Source organism: Erithacus rubecula (genome assembly GCF_903797595.1).
Source record: "Erithacus rubecula genome assembly, chromosome: 10".
Lineage (NCBI taxonomy): Eukaryota > Metazoa > Chordata > Aves > Passeriformes > Muscicapidae > Erithacus > Erithacus rubecula.
In genome coordinates this window covers 28,719,549-28,731,927 of record NC_136662.1, presented here as the reverse complement: position 1 = coordinate 28,731,927, position 12,379 = coordinate 28,719,549, and the positions used below count along the sequence as shown (strand labels likewise).

Below are 12,379 nucleotides of genomic sequence, written 5' to 3'. Positions count from 1 at the left end.
GCCAAAGACCAGCCAGTGCACAGTGATCAATGGGAAGACTTTTGGGTCTAGTCAAGCTTGTTTGAGATTTACAGGAACTGAACAGAGGCATAAATCTGTTGCTGCCTGATGAAAATGGAGGAAATTAAATTTGCAGGTGTATATAATTGTCATATTGATGTTCTGTGTATATCAGCAGAGGCACAAAGCACACACTGGGCACAGAGGAGTTGTCTGCCCACCTGCCTGGCCAGGGTGCAGGACACAGCCCTGGGGCACCCACCTCACCCATGGCTCTGCCCATCACTGCAGCCATCCCCACAACCTCCTCCTCCTCCTCCACAAGAGACTTTTTCCAATTGCCCCCACAGGCAACAAAAGCAGCAAGACCCTGTACCCCTCCCAGTTACCTGCACCCTTGCCCTGGCTACTGCTGAATCTCCTGTGCCTGCAGGAGGGTGAAGACCGGACCACAGCACTGAGAGCCTGACCATGGACATTGTGGGGGGCTCTTAGCAGCTGCTTTGAAGCTCTGAGCCCAGGTGCAAGTGGGGCACTGACTTGATCTTTTAGCAGTGCTTCTTTTTTTTTTTTTTTTTTAATTTATTTTAACCTTTGTTATTTTGGGAACTTTGAAGCCTCAACTGCTCCGAGGCAGCTGCCTTTGTAGGAAGGACAGAAAGTGCAGAGTGGGGATTTGAAAGAGGGAGAGAAACAGGGAGGGGAAGAAATGCTGCTTCACAGTGGAGCTCTGCAACAGCTCCTTCTCAGTTTCTCCCACATCCCAACAAACCCACCCTGAGGGGCAGCTGGGGCTCCACAGGAAATCTGGATGCAAAACAACCATGGTGCCTTCTACTTCTCCAACACTGTGAACCAGAGAAACCTCAAAGGCCTTTGGAGACACGCACGCAAACATTCTCCCCTGTCCTGAGTCCCCAGGATAGGTGCAGAGCATCCTCTCCAGCCACCATAGCCCAGCCCAGCTTGGTGCCAGGGGGACTCATTTCTTCCTGCCATGCCACCAGGGACAGAAACACGAGGGAAGGCTTTCCTGTCACCTTCACCAGCCCAGGCCCTTCACACATGTGCACAGGCCAACTTTGTATCCTGAGCCAAGCACCACGTGCACAGCAACTGGGTAATTAAAAATTAAGGAAGAGCTTCTGCATTGCAGTCTGAGTTATGTAACACTGCTCCTGGGCTTCAGCACCCATCAGCTTTAGAGCCCTCACACAGCAGCACAGCCCTGCCTGTATTTACCTACCTGTTCAGCTAGGCGCTTGCACCCTTGGCAGGGAAGTGGGGATCCCAACATCACAACCATAGGCAAGTGTGTGGGGGCAAAAAAGGATGGAAAATCCACCTAATTCTCTTGGTCCAGTGCTGCAATTTGAGATGGTCAGAAAAAAGGGAATGGAGTAGGGGTGCTTCAGCTCAGCCAAGCACAAAAGATTGCCCTAGCCAGGACAGCACTCTCATGATCACAATCAGGGAGTTTCTAAGCAAGGGGCTGCTGTCTCTCATTCCTGCACCAGAGGAGCAGGAGCAAACAAGCAGCAAACAAAATCCAATCAAGGTGAGAAGTCAGCTGCATTTTCAGTATCTCAAAAGCAAAGAGACCTGCTGGACTCTGACCACCAGTAGCTGCAAACTGCTGCATTTACAGCCACATTTTTGCCTTAACCCTGCCAGTTCTGGCTGCTGCTGCTGACTCCAGGGCCCAACAGGCCAGCCTTCCACTTCATCCTGCATCTCCCTCCTTTCTTAGCCAGAAACACACTGACCAGACAGCTACATCTCTTGCAGAGCTACTCTCAGCACCTGGATGCTGCCACCTGGTGTGAAACTAGCCATTAATCCCTGCTCTGGTTCACTCCAAAGGTCACTCCACTGGGCTCTGTGTGCAACAGCTTCAAGAGGCTGCCAAAGGTGCTGCGACCCACACTCACAGTGAGTGGCTCTGCCACCACTGCTCCTAATGCCCTTTGGTTTCTGTGTGCTCCTGCAGTTCTTTCTACCTTCTGGCACTGTGCCTCTCCTCCCTACTCATGGTCCTTCCCTTCCTGCCCTCCCTCCATTGCCACATCACTGGTACTTCCTCACTGCTGGCATGGTGGTTTCACATCCACACTGCCTTTCACCCCCACTGTGAAAGCTGGGAAGACTCAGCCTTGAGGTTTAATTACAAGGAGGTCAGACCCATCCCAGGCTGCCCATGCCACCACCATGCCATGGGGAGATGAGCACCACTGCCCAGGAACCTCTACATGCCCCACTCAGCCACCAGCCCTCCTGCAGGACACCCCTTCCTCCCAGTTTCTGTCATGTCTGTGCGGGCATGCTGGGACTGGGGCTGAGTCCTCCAGGGTTAACCAGAGATGTGCTTTACTCTGCAAGGACAAAAAGGAAGAAACATGACAATAAAAACTGTGGAAGCCAGCCCAAGTCCAAGGTTGACTCTCCTCCCACCATCCATGGAGGGGGCTGAGCTATTTCTCCTGTTCACCAAGTCTGAGCACACCATGACCACAGCACATCCAGAAGAGTAGCTCCTGCTGAAAAACTAATAAAATTGCTTTCCTTTTTCCCTGGAAGGATGTTTCAGGCACTGCCTTTCTTGCAGATGTTTCAATACACATCTCAGGCCACTGAAGATACACCTTGACATGAGCTGGGATGAGATCCTTGCAGCTTCTGCAGAAAGATTTATAAACCTCCCCCACCCCAGATTCCCAGGCCATACATGTCATGTCTACAAACTCCTGGCTTCCCCCCTTGGCCTGCAGGAAAGCCAGCAACTCAATAGAAGCATGACAGCTTTCAATCCCCTCACTGTTCCTCTCCAGAGCTCTCCCAAAGAGGTAAAAGACAGAGCCCAGCTATTTCTGGCTCAACAATTCAGGAAAGGTTGGGAGGTGCAGCACTGGGATGGCAGAACAGCTCTGAACTGGCACAACCACCACTGGGAAAGCAGTGCCCAGGAGAGCTTGGGGCCAGCCCAGGGCAGTGTGAGGCATGGCTCTCTCTCCAGTCCAGATTTCCCAGAGGCTGCAGACACTGGGGACATCATTAGAGGAGCAAACGGGCTGAGAGCACAGCAGCAATTCACAGACCCTGCAGCCACTGCTGCACAGTAGAGGCTTGCAAGAAAATGTGGGAATGGGATGCTCCCCTGCCAAAGCCAGCCAGCTCACCTGATCCACACAGGAGCCTCCCTGCCAAGTTGCTGCCCTTCTGCAGAAGGAAGGGCAGTGCCTCATCCTGCCACCCTGAGAAGGGCAAGCCCCCCCCAGCCCATGCTGAGCCACCCATCCCCACGCTGGAGCTGCAATCTGCAGTGCTTTTCCATATCCTCACCTCTCCAGCAGTGCCACTCACCCCATCCCCTCCCAAACATTCCATTCATGGATCTAGAAAGGGTCTTTTAATCCTTAAACCACCTCTTCTAAAAACTACCCTGCTTCTTCCTCTGTGTTGGGGCAGCCCCATGAGAGGAGGGTGTTTGGTGGCTGCAGGGCAGTAGCACCAGGAAATTCCGGGTGCCTGCAAGCCCAGGAAACTGCTCCCAGTGCCATACCCTCGCTCTCTCACTCCCCTTGGGATGCCAAATTAATTGCCTTGTCTCCTGGAGCTTTTAGCTGGAACAATAAAAGAAAAAGGGGGGTTGCCAAAACCCAGAATAAGGTCTACAGTTCCTCTGAGCTACAAGGGCTGCTTTAAATTTTGGAGTTTCTTTTTTTTCTTTTTTATTTCTTTTTTTTTTATTTGAAGGAGGTTTCCATGGTAACTGTCTCCCATCACACAAGAGCCTGTCCTGGGGATATTTCAGGGTTGTTAATATCTGCCTTCCCAGGCAGCCACTGTGTTGTGACGGTGAGATCACAGCTGGGTTTTTTTTTGGGAGGAAAAGGAGGTGCCACTCCCAAAAACACAAGGTCAGGATTCTGCCTGTGCACATCAGTCAGGCCTCCATCCCAAAGGGCTCTGGCAAACAGGCTGTGGCTTTCCTCAGATCACTGACCTGATTTGGGAAGTACTCACAAGGCAATGCAGCCTTCACCAGCCCAAGCAGATTTGGCATGTCCAACTAAGAGCACTGGCACCTTCTGCCACATTCTCTGCCCTTCATCCGACCCTTGGGAAGAAATTGTTGCCTGTGAGGGTGGTGAGGCCCTGGCACAGGGTGCCCAGAGAAGCTGTGGCAGCCCCTGGATCCCTGGAGGTGTTGAAGGCCAGGCTAGATGGAGCTGGATGGGATAGTGGAAGGTGTCCCTGCCCATGGCAGGGGATGGATTGAGATGAGCATTAAGTTCCTTTCCAACCCAACCCATTCTATGGCTCTGGGAGCCTCCAATCTCTTTCCTCCACCAGGTTACTCTTCAGCTGGGTCAGCTCCCTGCAGGAGAAGAGCCAGCTCTGTGCATCCCCCAAGCTGCTTGCTCTGCTATGCTTGTTAGTCATCCTAATTATTGAGATGCCTCAGAGCTGGCCAGAAAAGGGGCTGTGCCCCCTCTCACGTTGGGGCTGTGGGCCCCAAACTTCTGTGACCCATAAGCCACCACCAGCTAGAGGGTCCCACAAGGATCCCTTATTTCCCTTTGATTATAAACGATTTAAAAAGTCCCTGCCCAGTGGATCTCAGGCTCTGCAGGCAGAAACCATGGAGGGAACAGGCTCAGACCTCTTCTTCAGCCCATCATCAGCAAATGAGACCCCAAAGCAAAGCAAAGCAAAGCAAAGCAAAGCAAAGCAAAGCAAAGTGTGGGGTCAGCTTAACCACATCCCACACCAGGCTCCAAAGAGCCCAGCACCAGGTGAGCATCCATCCCTAGGACCCCATGCTGCAGGGCAGGAAAAGAGGATCAGAAATACCAGCACAGCCCACGGGAGCAGGGCATGCTCTCCTCTGGGTGATTTCTCAGCAAAAAGCTGTAGTGGGACAGTCAGAACCTGGCAATCAAAAATCTTCCCTTATCTAGATAAATCCCCCAGCTGCTGTTTGGGGTGAGTTACCAGTCACAGCTGCAGATGCTGGAGCCCAGCAATTTGGATGCAAAAGGACAATCAGTCTTAAATGACAGAGCTGTCATCATCCAGGCACTGCCTTAATCCCACCAGGCAAAAATTCCTTCATTTGAAGGACCACTCTGCAGCAAGGCTCCAAGTGAGATGATTTCAGTCTCTGTTTCGCTGGCTAAGCAACCAAGAAAAAAATAAAACATAATAGAATATGAAATTAAACAGAATGAAACAAAATAGAATAGCATAGAAGAGCACAGAAGAGCATACAAATAAAATAAAATAAAATAAAATAAAATAAAATAAAATAAAATAAAATAAAATAAAATAAAATAAAATAAAATAAAATAAAATAAAATAAAATAAAATAAAATAAAATAAAATAAAATAAAATAAAATAAATGAAATGTTGGGTGCAGCTCAGGAGCAAATGTCACTGGCACATGGAGAGGAGAGCAGAGGTGAGATTGTGGCATCAGGGCATCAGTATGGCTGCCCAAGGGCCCCCTCCAGCAGTGGAACCACAACAAATTCCAGGGGTGTAAAACCTACCAGAAATCTTTGCGGGGCCTTTGAGGTGTGCTCAGCAGCCAAAACTGGGCTAGGCCTCAGGGCAGGAACAGGACCAAGCCTGAGCATCCCTGCCTGGATGTCAGCTGAGGCATTTAGGAAGGGAGACAAAGCAGAGGGTCAGGAGACCCAGAGCCTCCTTGGTTGAGTGCTGGCTCCCTGCCCACCCTGCCAGAACCTGCCACCCCCCTGGAAAGGGCAGGCAGTCCCACTCCCCACTCTCCCCTGCTTTCTGGGTCAGTGAGATCCCCTCCCAGCCCTGCTGCCGCTGGAGCCAGCTGGATGCGCGGTTGCTGTGGCAACGGGTTCCCAGAGACAAAATCCTTACTCCTGACTTTTTTTTCCCTTTGGTTAAAGAAAAAACATATACAAGAGGGCCTGTATATCCCCCGTGTCACAGAAACGTCCATGCCCAGCAGGAGAGTGGGTCTGCCACGGGCACGGCATGGGGACAAGGTGTCCATGAGGATGGGATGTGCACACTGAGCCCCCATCACCCCCAGTTCAGCCACAGGGGACTCCCTGCTCCTCCCTGGGATGCTGACAGCTCTCCTGCAGCATTTTCCACCCCACCACGAGGTTTTAAGGGCTGTCCCTACTCGCAGCTGAAGTTGGTGCTGGGCTCCATTGCCTGGAAGAGGAATTGTTACCAGGCATGGGGTGTCCCCAGTGCTTCAGTGGCTCTGAGCAGGTCACCTCAATCCAGGCTCTGGACCCAGCTGGAAAAGGGATGCGGTTACACTGGTGGCCAAGAGGAGGGGCTGGAATGAGGTCCTACCAGTAGTTTTCACCCAATTATTAGATTAGCTATTAGATACTGCTATTACATGAGCATGTCCTGCCCCACCAGGTGCTCCAGGGTAGGACAAGTCCCCTTGATAGATCCCTGTCTGCTTTGCTGGAAAATCTGGAAGCCATCAAGCCTTGGGGACAAATATGTCACACAGCAGACCAGACACCCAGCAGCACTCTGGATGCTACAACAATCTTCCACCACCAGCAGCAACCACTTCAGGACGGTGTAGCAAGAACACAGTGCTCCTGGATTTTCAGTAGGCATGCATCCCAAATTCATGGGAACAGGAAGGGTTCAGACCCCTGCCAGGTGGTCAGCTGCTGGCAGCAGGAAGGAATTCACTGAATCCCACTGCCAGGAGGGGTGTTGCTAAGGGGCAGGAGGGCAGCTGAGATGGGGTGTGTTGGGTCCCCTTCCCCACCACAGCTCCTGGGACCTCCCCAGGCAAATCCCCCGCTGCTCTCCAAGCCACCCAGCAGGAAGATGACCGCAGCTGTCCCCTCGCCAGGCCTGTCAGCCCACAGAACACACTGGCGGGTTTCAGAGCATGTGGCAGTGCCCAGGATCAAAGCCAAGTGCAATTAATGGCTCACAATCTTATTAGAGAAATTATTTCAGGATCTCGAGTAAAAGTCCGATATATCCACTCCATTCCATTAGTCAGGCTCATTTAGTAATTCAATCAATCTAAGCAAGGCAATTGAGCTCCCCTGGTATAATTTAACTTGGTTATTCTCTAGGTACTTAAGAATTTCTTAATATTTGCTTCATTATTTCACCATTACACCTATTCCCAGGTGCAAGGTTCACACTGTGGGCCCCATGGTGGAGTCAGCCCAGCTGCAGCTCTCTGCCATGCTCTGCTCTCATGAGATAGTGACATATGATGGGAAGGGGGTCTCTGGTGGTGATTAAGTCAAGCCAGGGAATGGCACCTCAACACCCCAAGAACTGCTTCTCACCACAAAGAGCTGGGACTAAAGAGCTGCCCTGTGTGCCAACAGCTTTGGGACCCACAGCCAGCATCCAGTTTCAGGTGAGAGAAACAAAACTCAATAAGGTGCTCTTCTCACTTGCCATGGAACTGGAAAAAAAGTATGGGATAATGCAACCCTGCAGCCCCTTGGCTCCTGCCTCCCACCTCCAGGGCCTTTCAGGAGCTGGGGGTAGGGGACAGGGTGGTAGGACACAACCTGCAGCAGTCCACAGCAGCAGGGAGGTGTGGGATGAGGATAGGAGCTGATGGGTGTCACATCTGGCCAGAGCGGGCGGGCAGGCGCTCCAGTGGCCGTCACCCTGATTAGCAGCAGCCACATCCCGCCCCGACCTGCCTCACATCCCTGCAACCCTCCCCTTCCCCCCACTATCCTGTTATTAACCCAGGGAAGTCAGGGCCAGACCTTCCAGAAGTAGAGCCAAGAGCTTAGCTAGGATTAAAAAAAAAAAAAAAAAGTATTAGATATTTTGGGGAGATATTCAAGAGTGGTTAAGTATGCCCAGCTCATCGGTGCCTTTGAAAAATCTCACCCCTCTAAAAAATTAGAATTGATTTTGTATTTAAAAAGGAATCTATTTAATTTAAAAGTAAGATAATTTGAAATCATGACAGCTTGTATTAAGGCTGGAGTTTATGATAATCTATTAAAGTCATTGAAGTTAAGAGCTGTCTCCCATCCTCTGCTGCTGAGGCTCCTGGGAGGGCAGTGGGGAGTGGGAAGTTGGGAGATGGGGGCTGCACTGCCCTACTTCAGAGCACACCAACTGGGCTGGAAACCTAGAGAGGCAGAAGCATCTCCTTCAGCTTCTCCACATTCAGGAGAAAAAGAAAACAGCATGCAAAAAAATACCCAGTATTTAAAGATCTTGAAATATCAGAAAGCATGAGTTCAACCTGTCAGCTCTGCTTTCTCATTTCTCAAGTCGATTTTACACTCAAAAAGGTGTTTCAAGACTTTACTTTTCAAACACTTATTGCATTACAGAGAAGAAGGAGTCAAAGACACCGTCTGTGGTGCAGTTTTTAATTGCATCACAAATCTCCATTGAGCCCAAGGGGCTAAAGGAAGCCAGGATGCTCATAAATACCCCTCGTGCCTCTTTAAACCTGCAAAGGATGGGGCCCAAAAAAATTAGCAGCCTGCAGGAGTGTGAATCCAGTTAATGACATATCAAATGTGGCTGGATGCTGCCAGCCAAGCAGTGAGGGAGAGGGGGGTGTGAGGCGAGCGGACAGGGAATAGTGAGCTGCAAATTAGCATTTCTTAATGGCCACCAACCAGCAAAACGCTTCCTCCCTTCAGGAAAAAATACAACTAAGGCAACAAACACAAAATGAGATGAAAGGAGACCATTCCAAATGAAGGTTTGCTTGATTGAAAGCAGGATGAAAGCAGGATGAAAGCAGGTGATTTTAAGTGCAGGCAGCCCAGTGCACAGCAAGTGGCCCCATCCTGGCTCCCACACCCTCAGCACTTTCCAAAAACTCAGGAGGTGGGAGAAAACCCCACAGTAAAATGGGGAGATGGTGCTGGAGTCCCTTTGGGGGTAAACATATAAACCAGTGTGGGGTTTATTGGTGAGAGCCCTGAGCTGCTCCTGAGCAAACGTGGGCGGTGAGGCAGCACGTGCACAAGAAGACAGCCAGCACAATTAAAACTCACTCCACTCATGAGCAAAAAGAGCTGCAAATTAGGAGAAAGCCTTGTCCAAGCACCTCACCTCCTCCTAGAGCAGAAATCATAACCCCCACAGACAGCTCATCTGCTTCTGGAGGAACAGAGGAGCAGACACCAGGTCCCCACATTCAGGAGATCTGAGCACCAACACACTCACAGCTGCCTCTGGCACAAGGATGGACACAACAGGGAGGGTAAGACCCAGAAAAGGTGCATGGAAAGCAGGCAGCAAGCACTGCCTCACCCTCTTGTGTACAGATAAATATAGAGCTCGTCATTAATTTATGTTACCAGAGCTTCCCATCAGGGGTTTTCAGGGGTCAGGAGTCAGGAGTCACAGCCATTTTTGGCATGCCCAGTTCAACAACTCCCCCCAGCACTTCAGCTTTAACAAGCAGCATATGAGGTTCTCTGAAGACCCCAGTACATCTTCAGTTGGGAGAAAAATACATGCATCCATCAGTGGGATGCCTCATTTGGCCACTGTGGCAGGGAGGTGTCACCAAGGCAGGGAACCACATATGCCAGTGTTCGTGAAAACCAGCAAGCTCAAAGGCCTTTGAATTATTTAGGAGGAATTTGAGGGGGACACCAGGACTGCAGGCAGCCCACCATCCTTGGGCTCCCTGATCCAGACACCTTCCCAGCTTCTTCCCTCACTCATTCCCCCACTGTAGCAACCTACCTGCATGTTCACACCCTATTTGAGTGGAAACAGGCATGGAAAACCCCCCCCCAAGGGAGCTGATGGGGAGCCCACATGGCAGAGCCAAGGTGCCAGTGCCATGAGGCTCTGTAAAACACCAGCCCAAATCCCTTTGTGATCAGGGGCAGCACCTGGGTCTGGTCCAAGCCTGTTGGCCAGAGTGGTAACTCACCTTCCCTTGAGAACCCCTTCCCTGTGCACAAGCCCTAGATAACAAAACCACCAGAGCAGAAGAAGCAGCTGCCCAGCTCCCCCTGAGAGACACTGAACCAGACCAGCCACTATCCACCATTCCAAGGCAGTATTTATTACACATTCAAACTCAGTGAGGTGGGTGCAATTAATGGGTCTGATGTTTGCCAGGGATCGTGCAAGCAGCACTGTGTGAAGCCCCATTTCTGGAAATATGCTCAAATGCACTCTCCCCACACAAGGGCTTGTGAAAACACAAACAGCCACTTACACCAACTCCAGCATCAACCTGACATAGCTATGTCCCCAGCAAGGGTGGAGTGACTGAGCACTGATGCTCCTGGGTTTTTTGAACCTCCAGAACCAAAAGTTGCAGCCTCTGAGTTGCCAAGTCTGGGTCTTGCAAGACTTCTATGCATTTCAGAGCTTCTGCCATGCAAAAGCAGTGTCCAGGCTAATAGTGGTGGTAGTAGTAGTAATAGTTACAATAATAATAATTATAATAATAATAATATTAAAAACAACACTCCCACATGGTAAAGTGGCCCAAAACAGTAACACCCAGAGATGGCAAAGTGACCATGCCAGCTTCAAGGCAAGCCCTTGTCTCACAGGAGAGAGGAAGATGTAACATGGCATTTCCCAGAGGTCTCCACCTGGCAAAGAGGGGGCCTACAAGATGCCCCCTCTTGCTAGCCCAGCCCCAGCCCCACCATTCCAGGAAGGAAGACTTGAACTGGGATCACCTCTGTGTCTCCACAGCGCAAACCCCTGCATGCTGGGGGCTGGCACAGCACCATGCATGGTCATGGTTTTGGGAGATCAATGTGCCAAGCAGCAATGTCCCACAGAGCCTGGCCAGCACCAGGACATCAGAGTGCAGTGGCACAGGGCTTGTCATCCTTGCACTTGTCTGGCAGCAGAGAGGAGAAGGAGGCAAAAGCAAACCCCTGCCAGGCATCATTAGTGTAGTCAGGGCTGCCAGGGGAGGCAGCTTTTTTCCTGAGCTGCTCAGTGTGAGGTACCTCATGGATTTGACAAATCCCTGAGGAAAACCCTACGGTATGGGCTGGGGTCATGCCCAGGAACCTCCTCCTGATCCCCACCCAGTGCTCCCTGCTGGCAGCCCCCGAGGTCCCGGGGCCCATCGGGGCCTGGCTCTGCAGGATGGGCTCTGAGGGGGCAGGGGACAAGCACTCGGGTGGCCTTTGGTGCCGGGCTGGCGGCCGTGCCTGCGTCCCTGCAGCTGCAGCACTGCTGCCTTGTTGCCACAGCAACGCTCCCGGGCCGCCGCTGCAGCATCCCGCAGCACCGGCCTCGGACCGGGGCAGGGACACAGCACAGCCCCTGCCCGCACAGCACAGCCCCTGCCACCACAGCACAGCCCCTGCCCACAGCACAGCCCCTGCCACCACAGCACAGCCCCCGACCGCACAGCACAGCCCCTGCCACCACAGCACAGCCCCCGCCCACACAGCACAGCCCCCGACTGCACAGCACAGCCCCTGCCACCACAGCACAGCCCCCGCCCACACAGCACAGCCCCTGCCACCACAGCACAGCCCCCGACCGCACAGCACAGCCCCTGCCACCACAGCACAGCCCCTGCCACCACAGCACAGCCCCCGACCGCACAGCACAGCCCCTGCCCACAGCACAGCCCCTGCCCGCACAGCACAGCCCCTGCCCGCACAGCACAGCCCCCGACCGCACAGCACAGCCCCCGACCGCACAGCACAGCCCCTGCCACCACAGCACAGCCCCCGACCGCACAGCACAGCCCCTGCCCGCACAGCACAGCCCCCGACCGCACAGCACAGCCCCTGCCACCACAGCACAGCCCCTGCCACCACAGCACAGCCCCTGCCCGCACAGCACAGCCCCTGCCCACAGCACAGCCCCCGACCGCACAGCACAGCCCCTGCCACCACAGCACAGCCCCCGACTGCACAGCACAGCCCCCGACTGTGAGCACCCCGACTGGCCCCACACACCCTCCCCACGGCACCAGCCCCACACCCGCCTCTGCCTTTGCCCGGGAGAAGGGGGATGCCCCAGCTAGTGCTGCCCCATGCCCCCCCAGCAACCACAACTGCGTGGTTTTAGCACATGGAGGAGTCCACAGGCCACGGAAGTGACGAACTGCTGGTAAAAAAACCCAGTCTGGGGTCACCTCTGTACACAAGGGCAGCACAGTGGGGAAATGTCACATCAACCAACACACCAGTACCTCATTTTTGGGCCAACATCCAAACAAGGGTGCCATTTAAAAAAACTTCATGGGACACCCAAGGTGCAGCTGGAGAAGCAACAGATGGACAAGGCTTGCAAGAGGTGACACAGCCACAGTGGGGCTGCTGAGGAAAGTGATTTGCCCAGGGCAGGATTTTATGTGTGGGCAAGGAACTGATGTTCTGCACCAATTGCACCAAAAATTAA

At 52.6% G+C, this 12,379-nt stretch overlaps 1 protein-coding gene across 1 annotated transcript in view; it reads right to left on the bottom strand.

The window, feature by feature from the left end:
* ASTN1 (astrotactin 1) overlaps positions 1-12,379 on the bottom strand; it is a 54,373-nt gene that overhangs the window by 40,984 nt on the left and 1,010 nt on the right.